This window comes from Scomber japonicus, chromosome 9, assembly GCF_027409825.1.
Source record: "Scomber japonicus isolate fScoJap1 chromosome 9, fScoJap1.pri, whole genome shotgun sequence".
NCBI classification, from domain to species: Eukaryota; Metazoa; Chordata; class Actinopteri; order Scombriformes; family Scombridae; genus Scomber; species Scomber japonicus.
Window position 1 is genome coordinate 39,995,455 of NC_070586.1, and position 15,792 is coordinate 40,011,246.

The following is a 15,792-nucleotide window of genomic DNA, read 5'->3' on the forward strand; positions in this document are numbered from 1 at the left end:
CATAAGTAACATACAAGATATTACAATACCATTTTTATTCAGGTAGTAGTTGAGATAATGTTAATATTTCCTTAAAACAAAGGTGAAATTGAACTTTGTCCTAAAGGTGGCGTTTGATGATGACTGTTATGTTATTGTCATTACAGCTGAGATGGAAGGTTCTGTGTTGGCCCTGTGCTGCCGCAGCCTTATTGGCTGTGGTCTATTTTAAGACATAGAGGGTTAAATGTTTACAATGGACAAATGTAATTACCAAAGGTATAAGAAGCATTTCCCCCTATTGCTCCTTTGGCTTCAAAAGACACAGACAGACAGCTGGCAGTCACCAGCACATACCTTAGTTCTCATGTCAGGGGTACTGTTGCTTTGATGATTGCCCTGTGACAGTGTAAATCTGCATTGAGGATGAAAAAGAGTTGAAGGCAACAGTAGAATTCGGGACGAGGCACCAAGACAAGCGTTTTAAAAACAATATCCTGGGAAGCACGGAAGAAGAATTGCGGACATGACAATGAACTACTCAGCCTTCAGAAGATGCTTGATGAGAAAACCCATGCACCAGATGAGGTTCTTCAAAAAGTGTTCATGCACCCTAAAGGAGTTCTTCTTTGGTCCAGAAGGAGCATTGATGTTTTCAAGCAGCAATGCATTGAGGAAATTGTTTACTTAGATGCTACAGATAGCATCATGAAGAATAGCAAAAACTCTGCATGGTACTATGTTTATGACTGGTTTCAAGCCGTTGCAGTCCCGACTGCTAGCTGAGGTTAGCTAGTTATTAACAAGCTAGCAAGATAGCTAACCACGTAACTCTACCCCACACTTTCTTAGCTAACGTTAGCTATGTGTTCACTGGTAACGTGACTTATTTCTTTGTACTGTGTCACTGGACACGTGATGTTGGACGGCAAAGGACCCTCACTGTGTTCTACAAAAGACCTGGGCTTTCTAGCAAATTCAGTGGGCAAGTGACATTTGAAAGACAGACGTGTTTCTGACAACTGATTTACTTTAACGGATGGCAAGCGGCATCCAACCTGGCCTTTGCTGCCTGCCCACAGCTCTAGGAGCTTTCTTGTGACTCCAAGAAAGACAAGATGCATATAATCATGAGGAAACATAGACCCCATTCCAATGCCAGTCTCAGTAAGTGGGAAGATGTTTCTGTGATGTTCCTCATCCATCATAAGTCTGAAACTCTCGTCTGTTCTAGTAGGGCTTTTGAAATCTGGAAAGGTCATTCTGCCATCTGTATGAACCCCATGTGTTGTGCACTTATCACTGCCTGCATATCCAGTTTTTTTACACAAAACTCCTGCAGTAACTCCAAAATTTTACATTACTGCTCCCCTGAACTCTTAAAAAGAGGGAGTCCATCAAAATTGAGTTGCAATTTGATCGTATGCCAATCTGAAATTTTCATCCAAGTCTTGTTCAAGAAACTTGACAGAGCATTTACAATCCCAAAGTAAAAGTATGCACCACTTGCAACTTGTTTGTAAGTGTACAGTGGTTTCTGTTGGTATGGAGAAGTGTCTTGGCATCCTTTGGTAGGGATGGGTGATAAGGCCAAAACACTGACAACAAAGCAGTTAGTGCAACCAAAGTTATACCATACTCCATGGCCCAGTTCATCAAGCTAGTAGTTAGAGTTGGCTGTTGAGTTTCGTCGTCACTCTCAAACACATTTTCACAGTCACCCACAGTCTCGGTATAGGCCTCTGCTGTACATTCAGTGGCCATAATTGTCTCCATATCATTTTCAACATGATCACCACACCCTGCAATTTTCTTCCTAGATTGGATGATTTAATGTAGTCAGAGTAACTCTCAGTCATAATGGCCAAAGGGTAGAGGGTACTTGGAAAACTTTAAGAAGACCAGCTGACAGCAGCAGAACTTCAGATGATGACTTTAGTGCAAACACTGAAAATATGCAAAATAGCTGGACACATACATCCCAAACACAGAGCAGTTCTAAAAGCAACGTTTTAGCTAGCTAGATTAAAGTCTTCTGAATTTACAGTCAGTTCTATCCATTTGAATATGTAAACATGTTTTAGATGTGTATCACTCTTTTTGCACTTTTGCAGGTTACTGGCACATACTCTTGTCAGAGGAAGACATTGGCCCATGGTGGTGTTTTTCACCATGCAGCTTACAATGCAATGGTGGTGTGGATGGAGGTGAGTCCAGGATGGACGCAGGGGAAATATTTCAAGAGGCGGCCATTCCTGGAGGAGTTGGGGAAAGCCATGCTAGCGCCCCACATTCAACAACGCCAACACCTTTCCTGTAACACCAGCCTCTGCAGTACTGGTGAGAGAGATACAAGAAGCAAGATCACTTGCTGCAAGAGAGAAAGGTGACAAAAGGAAGAGGTGGAGCCTGTGTGCGCCAAGAGATGTGAAACCAAGCATTACGTTCCATAAATGCAATGCATATGTTTGCAAGGAACATGCAACAACCTGCACATATTGTCCAACATGTGCATGAGAAAAAACACCATTGAAGTTTGAGTTAACCCACTCCACCAAGTTTAGAAGCCTGATTTTGGTATCAGTTTACAGTTTTCTTCAGTTATCAGGCAAAAACACATCTGATAGACTGATGAACATTGTAATGTTATTGTTCTTGTTAGTTGTTCTTTAATGTATTAAGACATCTTGGAATATTGTGAAATTGTCAAGTGTAATTTTGGGATAATTTCCCTTGTACACAAATAAAATATTCTGGAACACGACAGGTGTTACTTTATGTGACTGTATAAAAACTGTAAATGGTTTCAAAACAAATGTCCTTAGTAACTTTGACCCAAAGTATGTGATAAAAAGCATACTATGTTCTTATAATCAAAATATGTATTTTTTACAGTTTTTATGTGTCTTAATGAAACGATCATTTTTGACCTGGAACACAAATGTGTTTAACATGAAATACAACATGAGGGATATTCTTGTGGAGATTTTTTTGGCAGGAAAATCCAATATTCATGTTTATAAGTAAAATAAAGACAGTGTATCACTTAAATAATAAATAAATTGGGTTTTTCCTGATTTCTTCTTTATCTACACCAATACCTGCCCACGTATGTTAGAGTTAAATATGCCACTGGTCCTATGTGACTCTGTGTACCACATGTCTCTAAATAACAATTAATACAACTAACAGTTCATAAAGCCTCTCTGTGAGGCTTCTAGATGTGTATAAGTACATTATTATTTTGTTATGGTTTATACAATGCTGTGAAGATATTCCTTTATTAGTCCCACAATGTCCTCATTGATTTGCAGTATTACAACAGCAAGTGGAGAGTAAAATAGAATAGAAGAGCAGCAATAAGAAAAAGAATAAAGGACAATAATAATCATTACATTATTTACAGCACAACAATAATATTGAATGGTAATATACCAGAGATGATATTCTTATTGCACAGATTAAAATTAAATAAATATATATGTATATTATATGTATATTGCACACAAGTGAAATTAGTAGCATACATGAAATACTAATATTGCAGAGTATTGGATGATAATTTGATGTGACTGAGGAGTTATCATCACTAAGTAAGTCAATAACCATGGCCTGGGTATTCTGAATCTTTATAATTAAAACTTAAAATGAAAGATTCTGACTTTCACATAGACACGTTAGTTTTTTGGGTTTTTTCTAACAGAGTGAGACCTCTTTACTCCCTCACTCCTTCTCTTGTTTGAAGAGCGACATCCTTTTTCCTTGTCCTCTGCTGCCCTCTCCTGGACGCCAACTCACTATCACCGTATTCCAGAATGATCTTGCTAAAACAGTTTATTTAGTTGAATGTGTGTAACCGCCTCACATGAGACATGAGACCTGTTTTAAGCATTTTGGGTTAGGGTTGGGGGGGGGGGGCATAGAGGTTAAGGTCAGGTTACACAAATCTCGCGCGAGTTTCATAAATTGCCCCTTCAAACTAGAGTGCCTCAAACCATCTAATCTAGTAACAAGTCTCCTCTTTTTAGTTTATTTTTAGCTGATCACATTCACATGCATGTGTCAACACACTGTCACCATAAGAATACAAACATTATTATCAAAGCTCATACAAATCTCATTTTCTCAGTTCATATCAATAGTTAGAGTATTTGGCACCTTATTTTGGCTTCAGTTGTACCGGAAGTAGGTTATTATACGTATTATTGTGAGCTTGACTGTGGCTGCAGGTCAGGTCAGTTAGTATCTGAGGAGAGGTGGACACACAGCACAGGGTTCATCATGGCACCACTTGGACTGAAAGCCATTGTTGGAGAAAGTAAGTTATTAACTTATTTATCATTTTATTTTATTAACTCGTGTGTTTATTTGATTTAAACACACGCAGGCTCCTAAACAAATGATGTAATGATTGCTATTCCAAAGCTTATGTAAAGTACTGTATGGGGATGGATAGCTCATTTTCAAATATTTTATATAAGACGTGAACGCCTCTTGGTGTGATGAATGTGTTCGATCATTGATTGATCAACAGAACAATGCAGCTCAGCACTTTCTTAATGAGGGAAGTTCGACGCGTAAAAGACGCACAGACACTTCCCAGCAGCTTTCCAAACACTTTGTCTTTTCACAATGATTATTAGTGAGATGGATTCTATTATGAATGTGTTTGTGGATGTTTAGTTTGACGTTTATTGAGCCGTCAGTGCGGTTGGAGTCCTGGTTTGGTGTAAATCCTGCCTCACTAATCTTTGTCTGTGCGGATTAAGCGCTTTGACATCATTCTCAGAGGAAGTAGTGGAGGACGAGTCGACAGTGACACATTAATAACTAAACCACAGTTAGTTCTATACTGTGTCAGCTTCATATCAGCCTAGATACAATACACAGTCATTATATACACGAGTGTGTTGTAGAGTCCTTAGAATAGAGTCATAAACGCATCCAGGACCGTTTGGTGTCACTGTGAAGCTCTCATGGACACAGAAAAAACAATCCAATCCAATTTATTGAAGCTTGTTTTAAGCATGGGAGAAAACTGATATGAGTAAAAAATATACAATTATAGATATAATACTGTTGATTTTAAATAATAAAATACACTGTTGCCCATAAAGTTGGAATAAAATATTTGTTACTTCTTCTCATGAAATGATTGTGACAATGTGATGTATTCTTGATAGATAAAGTGTATATATTCTCAAAATTGTATTGATCTCATTATACCTGGTCGAAGGTGATTACTGATGTGTAATAGAAAATAAAAAGAGGAATGTGTCTGAAAACAAAATTATTCCAACTTTATGAGCAGCAGTATATATATTTTTATATATTTTTTTATATAAAAGGCTTAGTGAGTCAACTGTATTAATTAATTAATTTATTGATGGTAAATGAATCATTAATACTCATGCTTTCAGTTATAAATCATTACAACTTTTCTGAAAAAAATCCATTGGCAGGTTATTCTCTCTGTATGGTAACTATATAAGTATATATAGGTACACAGAGTAACAGGAGCTCTTACTTAAATAAGAGAAATAAATGAGACCTATCAGATTTCTCAATGTATCATGAAGAGCAACACAGCTAAGTCATATAAAGCAACTGATATACATACATATACATGGCGCCTGTCATGAGTTCACAGAAAGTACTGAGGGACAGCAGAGTATTGGGCCAGGTATTAGGAGCTGTTGTGAATTATTCCATGAGGATGGTGCAACATATCTGAAAGCTGACTTTCCAAGCGTATTATTTACTGATGGAAGCTGTAACTGAAGCCATCCAGTAGGACATGTTTGATGAGCTTCATATCTCCAGATGAGAAATGAAGATCGATAAAATGGTAATTTATTCATAAGAGCTTTTTAAAGTTACATGAGCCAAAGATACTCTCTTCTTACATAGAGAGAAAGACACCATATATTCTGATGAAGAGTGCAGTGATGTGTAGCATAAGTGTAACCTGTCACAAGTCTAACTGCAGAGTGAATCCAGAGGTTTAAGAGTAGATGATGCATATAGACATCATCACCAAAGTTATGGATACAAGAAGTGTCTCCACTACGCCTACAGACGATAAACAAGCTTTATTTCCTAGTTTCGCTCTCAGTAGTTTATCAATTCAAACTAAAATATGAGCATTAAAGATGAGTCTGTCATCTATCCAAAGGCCCAAGTACTTCAATTTTGGGTTAGGGTTACTACAGGTTCAATCAATACCAAAATGTATAAAATAGTCATACATTAAAAATGGTCCTTTGTTCCTCACTATCTATGTAATATAAATAAGTCATCAATTAGGCATTCTAATAATCAATTCTACCATTGTTAGTGTCCATAAGTTTGGTCCAGTAATTTTCTGCAATTTACAGTGTACAGTATTTCAGAGCTCTTATTTCTACACGTATCATGTTCATATAGGCTAGTTACATCTTTACAGACCATTGTATTTCTGGTTTTGGTGTTTGCAAGGTGAAGTTCAATGCTCTTGCCGTCCAGTGAACTGGTCAGTCGTGACTCAGAGGTGTGGTTCAGCTGATCAGAAAAACAGAATATTGAATATTTTGTCAGTGTGTTTCTAATAGCTGACAGAGTTGTTGTCAAGGTAACAGGGACTGTATAGAGGAAGCTGTGTCAAAAATGCTGACCAAATTTGTACCAACTTGGCCTGTAGTGAAGGTGCAGCTGCACTCTTCTAGCATGCAGTAGTGATGGTAGTCAGGTGACGTCTTTATGGCACTGTATCATACTATGATGTTATGATGTGATATGAGAGTATTGTTTTTTGTTAATAATGCCCTTTATCATCAAACAAATGTGCAATTACTCAAATGACCACAAAACAAATGACACACAGTGAATATGGGGTCTTTGGAGTCTTTGGGTGTGAGGGGCATTTGGGGTAATTGTTGACTCAGCCTTGTTGCAGGTGTGTGTCAGCTGCTCCAAAATATGTAGCTTTATAAAACCTTTTAAACAAGTGAGATACTATACAGTCTCTGTCGGCAGATGTTTCACTTTTTAAAGACACATTAACAATGAATATGACTTTAAATTACTCAACACATGCAGCTTATATAATCGTATTAGGGTGTACCCTGACAGAGGGAGATGGTAGCAGGAAGTCCTCCATATTAAATGACTGAATAGGTTGTTTGAACATGTGACTCCAGACACAAAATGATGATGATTCGTTTGTGTCTGAAAACTTTATTTGCTGGTGACTACTAAGTATGACCCAACCCATACTGGATTTTGGGGGCCAATGCCAATACCGATATTAAGGAGGAAGAAAGTTACATATATACCCAACATATACCCTGATCCCAATATATCTGTGATAGGTCAACACGGGCGCATATTATCAGCTGATCACTATATCAGTCTGGTTCTACTACTGTGTGAACTATTCAGTGTTTATTATATAGGGAGTAGTGAATGAATGAATAAGGGAGTGATTTCGGACACAGCTGTGGTGTGGGTTAAAGTTACAACTGCCTTAAAGTTAGGCCACCTTCGTTGTCACGGCTACAGTAATAACCATGGGGTTAGGTTAGAGGATAATCATAGTTACGTTTTTTTTTAAAAACTGCCCCAGGAAAAAAAACAAAAAACAGCGGCCTCCTGTGGCAAAGTCCACTGTGTGGTTATGCATCACTGCTCTGGGTCATAATTACTACAGCCACTAGATGGTGTCTGTTGCTCATATGTAACTATAGATAGTTTTTGGATGACTAACATTACGATCTGTTATGTCGTGTTTCAGGTGGACAGTCTTTCTTTTCCCACCTAGATAATGAAGTGAGGCATTACAAAAAGTACTCATCGTACGTCATACTGTACATGAGCTGATGATTCTACATTTTGACTCACCATAAAGTATTTATCAAACCAGTTGGGCTAGCCATGGACCTTTCTCACTGCAGACCATCATTATGATGGTGACCATCATAAAAAAGCAAAGGTGGAACCGATAACATTCAGTTGACAGCTGTGCTTCTGGCAGGATTGGTTAGAGTAAGTCAAGCAGTTAATATTTTTTTATTCAATGAATCAGAAATGTGGAGAGAAATGTGGCTAAAATGGTTATGTACGGCAGGTGTCCTTTATTGCAACAATCACATATATAACACGACAAAATGTGACCTGAGAAACATGAGAAAGATAAAAATATTCCTCATGAAAGTAGCGTTATAAGTAGGGCTGGGTATTATTTAAAAAATGATGATACCAGTACCAATCCAAGTCATGAGAAAGAACTAAAATTGGTTAGAAACAAAAGAGAAAGGGAAAAGGAAGGTTAAGGAGGGCAATATATGATTAAGGCAAAGTAATACTAAGGGGAAAAAAACAAAAACAACAAAAAAACATAATAATACTGAGAAAGGATTATCAGCCCGATGGTGGGGTGGGAGTGATCCCTGTCGCATTAAGGGAGGAGAAATGGGAAATAAATGGCTCCTAGATTGACAGAATAAACAAATATCTTGTTTGTCATCTCTCAGATATCTTATCTTTTCAAGGTGGATGCAACTCATCACATAGAGATCACATACCCAGTTAATATGTGTAGGTGGGTGACTGGATTTCCAATTTAAGAGAATCAATCTTCTAGCTATTAGAGTACAGAAAGCAAGGGCATTCTCCTGAAGGTTTGAGGAAACTGAGGTCTCTGTTTGCTACGGTTGATAAGCTTACAAACCCCCCTCAACAGATAGCTCCAGAACTCCTTTCCACAGAAAAATGCAATGAATTTGCTTTTTCAGTGAAAAAATCCAGTCCATAAGGTTAAATATCGATACAAATCAACAAAACAATAATATGATGCAATCCCTAAGACCTCCCAGGAATAACTCAACTACAATGTCAGAATTTAAAACAGTTGACCAAAAAACCATAGAGGAAACAGTGCAGCATCTAAAACCATCAACATGCTGTCTTGACACAATGCCATCAGATTTCTTTAAAACTATTGTGAACTCTGTCCAAACTGATTTGTGACAAGTAATAAATAGCTCACTTAAATCAGGTGTGTTTCCTAAACTCCTAAAAGTAGCTGCCATTAAGCCACTCTTAAAAAAGAGAACGCTGGATGCTTCCATGTTAACCAACTACAGACCTATCTCAAATCTTCCTTTTATAGCCAAGATCGTTGAGAAAGTGGTTTTTAATCAACTCAGTAATTTCTTGAACTCCAGTGGCCTTTTTGACAAATTTCAATCAGGTTTCCGACCTAACCACAGTACAGAAACAGCTCTTATTAGAGTGTTAAATGACATACGGTTGAACACTGACTCAGGCAAGGTGTCAGTTCTGGTCCTGTTGGATCTCAGTGCTGCGTTTGACACTGTGGATCACAGTATACTGTTGAACAGGTTGGAAACTTGGGCAGGACTCAGAGGAACAGTCCTAGACTGGTTCAGGTCCTACTTGGAAGAGCGGAGTTATTTTGTGACCATTGGAAGTTATGAATCTGATCGAGTGGCTATGACATGTGGAGTTCCTCAGGGGTCAGTTCTTGGACCCCTTCTGTTCAGTCTATATATGCTGCCCTTGGGTCAAATTCTGCAGAACTCTAATGTAGACTATCACAGTTATGCAGATGACACACAGATATACCTAGCACTGTCCCCAGATGACTACAGTCCAATACAGTCATTGTGTCACTGTTTAGAGCAAGTCACTGATTGGATGAACCAAAATTTCCTTCAATTAAATCAGGACAAAACTGAGGTCATTGTTTTTGGCAATAAAGAGAAGAGGATTGCTGTCAGTAAACATCTCGAGTCACTCTCTCTAAAAACTACGGACCAAGTCCGAAACCTTGGCATGCTGATAGACTCAGATCTGACCTTCAGCAGTCACATCAAATCAATCACCAAAACAGCCTTCTATCAGCTTAAGAACATATCCAGAGTGAAGGGTTTTATGTCTCAAACAGACCAGGAGAAGTTGATTCATGCTTTCATCTCAAGTAGACTCGACTACTGTAACGGTCTTCTGACTGGACTCCCACAAAAAAACATTAAACAGCTGCAGCTCATTCAGAACGCTGCAGCTCCAGTTTTAACCAGAACAAAGAGATCAGAGCACATTACTCCAGTTCTAAAGTCTTTACACTGGCTCCCAGTCAGTTCTAAAGTCTTTACACTGGCTCCCAGTCAGTTCTAAAGTCTTTACACTGGCTCCCAGTCAGTTCTAAAGTCTTTACACTGGCTCCCAGTCAGCTATAGAATAGATTCTAAGTTCTGCTACTGGTCTACAAATCACTGAATGGTTTAGGTCCAGAATACATAAATGACATGTTAGTAAAATATAAACCCAGTAGAGCTCTGAGATCTACTGACTCAGGTCAGATAGTTGAGCCCAGAGTTCAAACTAAACATGGTGAAGCAGCTTTTAGCTGTTATGCTGCACACAACTGGAACAAACTACCAGCAGAACTGAAATCAGCCCCAACTGTGAACACTTTTAAATCCAGGTTAAAAACATTTCTCTTCTCCTGAGTTTATGATTGAGCTCTTTTAAATCACTTTACATTTTAATCTTTCATTTGCACTCTATGTCCTTTTAATGATTTTAAAGCTAATTATTATTTTATGCTGCAATCATTTTATTTATGTCTTTCTAGTTTTCTGTTCTTTGTTTTCATTATGGGGGGTGGGGTGGGGGGTGGGGGGGTGGGGGTTAATTGTATGTTTTAAGTTTCTCAAATTACATGTTGTAGATTGTGTATGAAATGCGCTATATAAATAAAACTGCCTTGCCTTGTCTTTGATAAAAGACAAAAAGTGCAGCTAAATGACCAGGTGCAATTACTAAGCCCAATGCTATTGACAACGAGCTAAAAACAGATTTCCAGAAAACAAATAGCCTTGGACAGAGCCAGAACATATGCAGTAGTGAGGCTGGTGCTTGCCTACATCTATCGTAGGGGGTTTGTCTGTTTTAATCTTCGCTAGTCTAACTTTAGTCCAGTATATGCAGTGTATAATTTAAATTGGATGAGACCATGACAGGCACATACAGAAGAGAATTGGATTCTGCATAAGGCTTCTTTCCGTCTTCATCCTTAAATTTAAGTCCGCCTCCCAAACTTGTCTCTGGTAGTGCATGAGGGAGAAAGACTTGTAATAAGATTATACAGAGCAGACACAGCTCCCTTTTTGTTGATATTGATTTCTAAAATGGTATCAAGGTGTGTTTGAGGGGTGAGTTGAGGGAACTGTGGGAAATTTTTCCTGACAAAATAACGAATTTGAAAGTATCTAAAAAGATGTGTTTTGGGAAGGTTAAACTTTAAAATGTCTCATATATACACAAGTCCTTAAATGTTTTAATTCCTTTTTCAAACCAGAAACTAAAGGCTTTATCACTCAGTGATGGGGGAATGCCAGATTTCTGTTGCAGGGAGAAGAGAGTGGAAATGACTGGAGTTCAAAATGGGATCTGAATTGTTTCCAGATGCGCAAAGACTGATTAACTATTGGATTATAGGACAAGCCTCCCAGAGTTTTTTGGTAGTTGTAAAATGGATTTCCGTATCCTACTGGGACTTTTATTCCAAATAAAGGAAGAAATATTTTGGTTAAGAACTTTAAAAACTGGGACACATTGGAGTAGGTGAGAAATTTGGGCAATATGTTCATCTTTATGGAGTTAATACGACCCGTCAAGGACAGAGGAAAAGTAGACCAGCATTTGTTTTCGATGAGCTAGGACTTAAGCGAGTATTTTGGCATCTACAGGGCAGAGACTTATAGGTCTATAACTACTACAATCCAGCAGATCTGTAATGAAAATGAATCAAGTGACAGCATATCTGTATTAGATTCTGACTGGTAAAGGGCAAAGTAGTAGTCCGAAAAGCAGCTGTTTATGTCGGTTGGATTAGTGAGGATGTCACCCATTGGAGAATTAATTTGAAAGATCAGATTTTGAGCCTTCTGTTGCCTCAGCTGCAAGGCTAATAATTTCCTCGGTTTTCCCCCAAATTCTGTTTTGTTTTGTCTTGCAAAGTAACTGGACAGCTTGATTAGTGGACACAGGTTGAATTTGGTGTGTAAGGCAAGTCTCTTTTTGTATAGTTGTGGATCTGGGGAGTCTGCATATTTTTTGTCTAAACTGAGTATATCAGAGGAAAGTTTCAGAAGTTTGGACATCCATTGCTTTGAAATGTAGGAGGTGTGAGAGATGATCTGGCCTCGGATATACCAATCCAAATACCCTTAAAGTGATACTGATACCAACTGAGTATTTCATTCAATAATATCATTTGAATAGAAGCATTTAATTGAATGAAATGCCACCACAGACTGGTTGAAGCTGCTGTGGCAGTGGGCCAATTACATGTCGCAATAAACTGTGAGCAAATCCATACAGATAGTCATATTTTCTAGCTCTGGCTGCAAAAAGGATTGATTGTAGGTATCGTTTGATGGGACATTTCAATACTACTTGGTATCAACTTATTTCAGTCAATACCTTAAAGGTATCAAATACTGAAACCCAGTCCTAGTAATAAGTTTGTCTTGTTAAAGTTTTCTGGCACACAAAAATGCAGGTTAATCAAGGTGTGAGGAAGCATTTCACAAAGTTATACACAATGTTTACCAATGATAGCTTTAAAAAAATGAAGTTACATATGAAGCTCTGCATTATTTCTTTCTGAATCCAGTTGACATGTATAAATTAGAGTGATGAGTTCAGTGTAATCAGTTAAAAAGAGTTTGACACAGTATTATAAAGCTGTAGATGTATGATTGTGCCGTGTTACAGTGATTCTCATATTGATATTAAGATCTAACAGCAGCCTGTTGTTGTTTATCCAGCCTGTGAAAGCTGGCTGTCAGGTGGCATCCAATTCTTCCATGGACACTTCCACTTAATCCTGTTGAGTAATTGGATAAACAGGATCATTCACTGATGAATGCATAATGGGCCCGCTTGACTGGCTTTCCTCAGACAGCAGGACCCAACTGATTGGAGGACCATGGACCTCAATATGATCCAACTTCAGAAATAGATGTTTTGTGAAAAATCATCATATAAACCTCTTTTTATATCTGTGACGTACTGTGCAGCAAAAAATGGGAAATCTATCAGTCAAATTTGCTACTTTTTCCTTTGTTGCTGTATTTCTTTGACGTGCACTGTACTCGACTAGGGAACACAACTGAGAACTCCAATCTCATATTCTCATAGTTATCCTGCTGCCATAACTTTATGTAAATGTGCTTATGACAACCCTTCAAACATCCCCATCGCCCTGCATCACAAACAGGACATGTTGAATTATTTTGTAAGCGTAAGTCTGTGTATTTATCTGTGTGTGTGTTTGTTTGTGTGTGTGTGTGTGTGTGTGAGTGATGTTGCTTCCCCCGTGATGCCATGTCCGCTGACACAGAAACTGCCCAGAAATAGCGGTGGGGAGCGGTGCATGGGATAAGAGGATTGGGAGCAGATTAGAGGCAGTGATTGCAGTGGGCCCGCCCCTCCCAGCGCTGAGTCTGACAGACCGGATGCTTAAACCCCCAGTGAGGGAAAAAATGGGACGCTGGTCATCAGCACAAGTGACAGGAGTTGTGAAACACTTGATACACACGTTGCTTTCTTAAGCCCTTCATTATTGATTATATTATAAAGTATAGTGTTATTTTGCTGCCATGTTGCTCCATATCCAGCTGTGCAGTCAGCTGTGTGGGATTTGGTCAGTAAACATGTCTTGAGATTGATTTTGTGTTTGTTTTTTTCCCTGTGTGTACAGCATGTTTTATGGTCAATGCTGTCACATTGAGAGTTTATTAGGTTCCCTTGCTTCACTTAACCTTACACTTGAGTTCTTAAAAGTTATTTCATTGTTTTCTCTGTGGCTGGATTTCTGATCAAAGTCACTGTTTTTCCTCTTGCAGATGATATTTGGTTACATATTTCATATTTAATTTTTTTTCTTTTAGCAATATAGAGAGTTGTATCATCGTCATATCATATACTTATTTCACCTTTATTTCTGGGTAGTTCTCACCCTGAAAAACCTTTCTGTATTTGGCTGTTTTCATCCTTCCCTCATCTCTAAACAGTCCTCCCATGTCTTCCACTGAGGAACAATCCAATTACATGATGCCGCCCCCACCATGCTTCACTGGTGATGAGCAGTACCAGGTGATTGCGTCTGAATGTTCTGTCCAAAAAGGTCAAATTTTGTCCCTGACTGGACAAAATTTGTCCTCATGCTCTCAGAGTCACATGAGTCCATTGCTGCTATAATGTGGCTTCCATTAAATCCCACTACCATAAAGTCCTGATTAGTGCTTCTCAGATGATTTCCATTGGCCTTCTGAAGCTCTGGTGCAGTGTCCATTGGACATTTCAACTGACCACCTTCTGTAGAGGTTTGAACAATCAGATGTCAGTCTGCCTCTGGGATGCATTTCCACTTCCTAATGCACAAAGTGGCTACAGTAGGTGTAGATGGGGTCACTGTGAAAAAACCCCATATCCATAATTCTAATGAGTTTTGGATGCTTTAAATGTTCTGGTTAGAATTAAAGGGTGGTTGACTTGAACTTTTGCTTTAAAGGCATCCCAGCTCCAGATTTAGTTTTTAAATCTGGCTTTTTATATAACGTTACTTCCTTTCCTCTAAAAGCTGTTAAAAATATAAATGACATGTTATGGGGCGTTTGTGGCTCAGGAGGTTGAGGGGTTGTCAACTAATCGGAAGATCAGCTGTTTGATTCCTGGCTCCTCCAGTCCACATGTCTGTGCGTCCTTAGGCAAGATACCTAACCCCAAATTGGCTGCGCCAATGGAGTGTGAATGTGTAAGTAAACATTAGTTAGCAGATTTTGTTTGAATGGGTACTGAGATTGATTGAAGCTGAGATGCTGAAAACCCATGAATCCACGTCAGTTCTTACATTTACCCACTGCTTACCCACAGTTTGCACACTCACCAGCAATGCCTCTCCACAAACAATACATTGGAATATCAGTGTCAGTCAGTATATTGACTGTGTCGCTGACTGAAACAGTTGGCTGTAGTCGAATTATTCTGTATTCTCTGTGGATCATTCATTGTCAAATGCTCACAAAGCTGGCAGATCAAGACAGTACAATGTTGAAATTCTGACAGCTGGCACACCGTCAGCAGATAAACAGATCAGGCTTCTCATAGATACAGATCCAATCACTCTGATGGACTTTATTATTGTGATATTATTATGATGAATACAAAATACTAAATTGCCAGGTAGAAAGGTGTTGCCGGTAGCTCTTTTAAATCTATCATCAACCTGGTCAAATAACAGATACAGTTAGAGACTAGTTGGTGAATGTAGTGAAGCATTTAGCAGCTACAGAGTCACATATTTCTTTCAGGAGTTGTTGGTGTCCATAAGAAAGCTAGGGGCAGAGTGAATATTGGACTTTGATTCATTTGGTGACACAAACATGGCCTCAAAATGTTGATCATGACAAGACTGCTGTATTCTATTCTATTATAATTTCATACTTTTTCTTTTTTGTGTATATTAGTCTCCAATTGTTTTACTTTATTGGTCATCAGTCGTCTGTGAAACACTGAATATATATAAATTCAGCATTAAAAAAACAAGTAAATAGAATAAACTATTAAAAAATAATAGGAAAAAATTAACAATAATAATTATTATACTAATAAGATAAGAATGATAGGCAAGGAACCTTTGCTGCATGTCATTCCCCTCTCTCTGTCTCCCTGTTTCCTCTCAGCACCTATGCCATCTACTTTCAAATAAAGGCAAAAATGCTCAAAAACATACAAAACCAT